At 55.8% G+C, this 3,060-nt stretch overlaps 1 pseudogene; it reads left to right on the forward strand.

Moving 5' to 3' along the window:
* The first annotated feature begins 566 nt into the window (after positions 1-566).
* LOC100342910 (zinc finger protein ZPR1 pseudogene) lies at positions 567-2,151 on the forward strand (annotated as a pseudogene).
* Positions 2,152-3,060: the final 909 nt, after the last annotated feature.

The raw sequence follows: 3,060 nt of genomic DNA on the forward strand, positions 1-3,060 counted from the left end.
CCGAGCGGTTTAGGGTCTTGCTGGAGTCAGTTAGTAGATGGCGAAGCCTGCCTCTAACCTGTCTGCAAGCTCCAGGACCCCTCACTTAAAGCCTCAACTTCTAAGCGGTGGTGTCCACAAGGGTGTGGCCATGGGAATGGCCTTCCCACTAACTGCAAGCCTCAGCAGTAGAAAAATTATGTTTTTTTTTTTTTGACAGGCAGAGTGGACAGTGAGAGAGAGAGACAGAGAGAAAGGTCTTCCTTTGCCATTGGTTCACCCTCCAGTGGCCACTGCAGCTGGCACATCGCGCTGATCTGAAGGCAGGAGCCAGGTGCTTCTCCTGGTCTCCCATGGGGTGCAGGGCCCAAGCACCTGGGCCATCCTCCACTGCACTCCCGGGCCACAGCATAGAGCTGGCCTGGAAGAGGAGCAACCGGGACAGAATCCAGCGCCCCGACTGGGACTAGAACCAGGGGTGCCGGCGCCGCAAGGCGGAGGATTAGCCTAGTGAGCCACGGCGCCGGCCTGAAAAATTATGTATTAAAAACAAGCCGACTAAAAATGATGTGGAGCTGCATGCCATGATGTCGGCTGGTGGGGTGGTGGAGCCCTGGCCCCTGGGGGCCGCAGCCACCCCCTCGCCCACTGCGGGACACCTGTTCCAGCCTCCCAGCGCCAAGGACCAGGAACAGTGGCCTGCCGAGCTCAAGTGGCTGTGCATGAACTGTTACGGCAACAGCACGACGTGCCTGCTGCTCACCAAGATCCCCACCTTCAGAGAAATCATCGTGAGCTCCTTTTCCTGCGAGCACTGTGGCTGGGGCAACACGGAGATACAGTTGGCAGGCAAGATCCAGGATCCGCGATCTGACCGTCAGACCTCTGGAGGGCGTGAACAGAAAAGTGGTGAAGACGGATTCTGCCATCACAAGGATGCCTGAGCTGGATTTTGAAATTCCTGCCTTCAGCCAGAGGGAGCGCTGACCACCACTGAAGGATGACCAACCGTGCTATCTCTGGCCTCGAGCAGGCCCAACCCATACGAAGGGCGAATGAAGATGCCATAGCTGAAAGAATGGATGAGTTCATTGTCAAACTGAAGGAACTAAAGCAAGTGGGCTCTCCATTCTCTCTGATCATCGATGATCAGATGTGGAAAACCCACGAGCTCCCCAGAAAGACGATGCCCTGGTGATCACGCGCCATAGCCGTACCCTGAGCAGGAGCAGATGCTGCAGCTCCAAGCAGAAGCACCAGAGGAGAAGTCAGAAACAAACTGCTGCAGTTCTACACATCCTGCCCAGAATGCAATGCGCCAGCTCAGACCAACAGGAAGCTACACAAATCCCCCACTTTCAGGAGGTTCCCATCATGGCCACCAACTGTGAGAAGTGTGGGCATCAGACCAATGAGGTGAAATCGGGAGAAGCCGTAGAGCCGTTGGGCTCCAAGGTCACCTTGCAAGTCACAGGTCCTGCAGACAGGACCAGAGACCTCCTGGAGTCTGAGTCATGCAGTGTGGAAATCTCGGAGCTAGAGTTTGAACTGGGAATGGCTGTCCCGGGGGCAAGTTCACCACACTGGAAGCGCAGCTGAAAGACATCCGGGAACTGGTAACCAAGAACCCCTTTACCCAGGGTGACAGTCCCAGGCCAGGCCAGGTGGAGAAACTGCAGGTGTTTAGCCGGAAGTTGGCCCAGATCGTGTCACATGAAGGCCCACTGCGTTATGAATGACCTGGCAGGAAACAGTTACTTGCAGAACATGTGGGCACCCGAAGATGATCCTAGATGAAGGTGGGGTGTTACAAGCTCACCTTTGCCCAAAACGAGGAGCTAAGGCTCACTGACATGAAGACAGAGCGCTACGAGGCGGGTCTGGCCCCACAGCGGTAGCAGTGGGAGGTTCACGCCGGCCTCCGCACTGCTCCTACCGCAGGGTTAGTTACTGTTGGAGAGACCTCCCCAGCAGCCCTTGCGCGTGGTTGGGAAGACACCCGGCCTGAGTCAGTGACCCAGGCACACTTTCTAAATAGCTTGTGATGCAGGTCAAGCCTCTTGGGTTCCTTGCCCTTATTTTGGAGGTTTGGAATCGACCTGGGAAGAAACCCAGAAATGAACCCCAGGGCATGTCATTACCATACTTATCTGTCCACTTTTTTTTTTTTTGACAGGCAGAGTTAGATAGTGAGAGAGACACACACACAGAGAGAAAGGTCTTCCTTTTCCGTTGCTTCACCCACTAAGTGGCCGCTACAGCCGGTGCATTGCGGCCAGCACACTGTGCTGATCCGAAGCCAGGAGCCAGGTGCTTCCTCCTGGTCTCCCCTGCAGGTGCAGGGCCCAAGCACTTGGGCCATCCTCTACTGCACTCCCGGGCCACAGCAGAGAGCTGGACTGGAAGAGGAGCAACCGGGACTAGAACCTGGAATACTAGGGCCGCAGGCAGAGGATTAGCTTAGTGAGCCACAGCGCCGGTCATTTTCTGTCCACTCTTAACCCTCCCTTCACGCAATGCTGTGTCCTCTAGAGTTGGAACTCTGGCCTTGGCCAAGATGGGAACCAGTGCAGCTGTGGCAGGGAGTTGGTGTTGCGACAGGAAGCGCTGACTTTCGAGTCAGTACTGGGTGGGGGGGTAGCCAGCACAGGCGAAGAAGGTATCACTAAAGCGATGGCTTTCAAACAAAATAAATCAGTAAAAGCGATGCTCCAACAATTCCAATCAATGTCGTGATAGACTCTTCCTTCCTGAGGGCAGGCGCCCCCTTCTGCCTCCCCCCACCTCTGTAGGCCTCTATTGGCCCTTGGCTGCACTCTCTCCTGGGTTGTGTGAATGGCCGCCTTGCAGGTTTCTCACGAGAGGGAGAGGAAGGAAATAGAGGGTATCTTGTTGAGGGGAGGGAGGGGCCATCCCTGCAATGTGGTACCCCTCCCCCACCCAGCCACACCAGCTGTGACAGACAGACAGAAGGGAATGTGGTCTGGGTGATTGCTCATTTACCTTGAGCTAAAAATAGGGCCCATTGCCCTCAGCAGGTGCGTGACTCAGCAAGCACAAAGGAAGCTTCTGGGCCGGGGG

Source organism: Oryctolagus cuniculus, chromosome 15 (assembly GCF_964237555.1).
Source record: "Oryctolagus cuniculus chromosome 15, mOryCun1.1, whole genome shotgun sequence".
Taxonomy (NCBI): Eukaryota; Metazoa; Chordata; class Mammalia; order Lagomorpha; family Leporidae; genus Oryctolagus; species Oryctolagus cuniculus.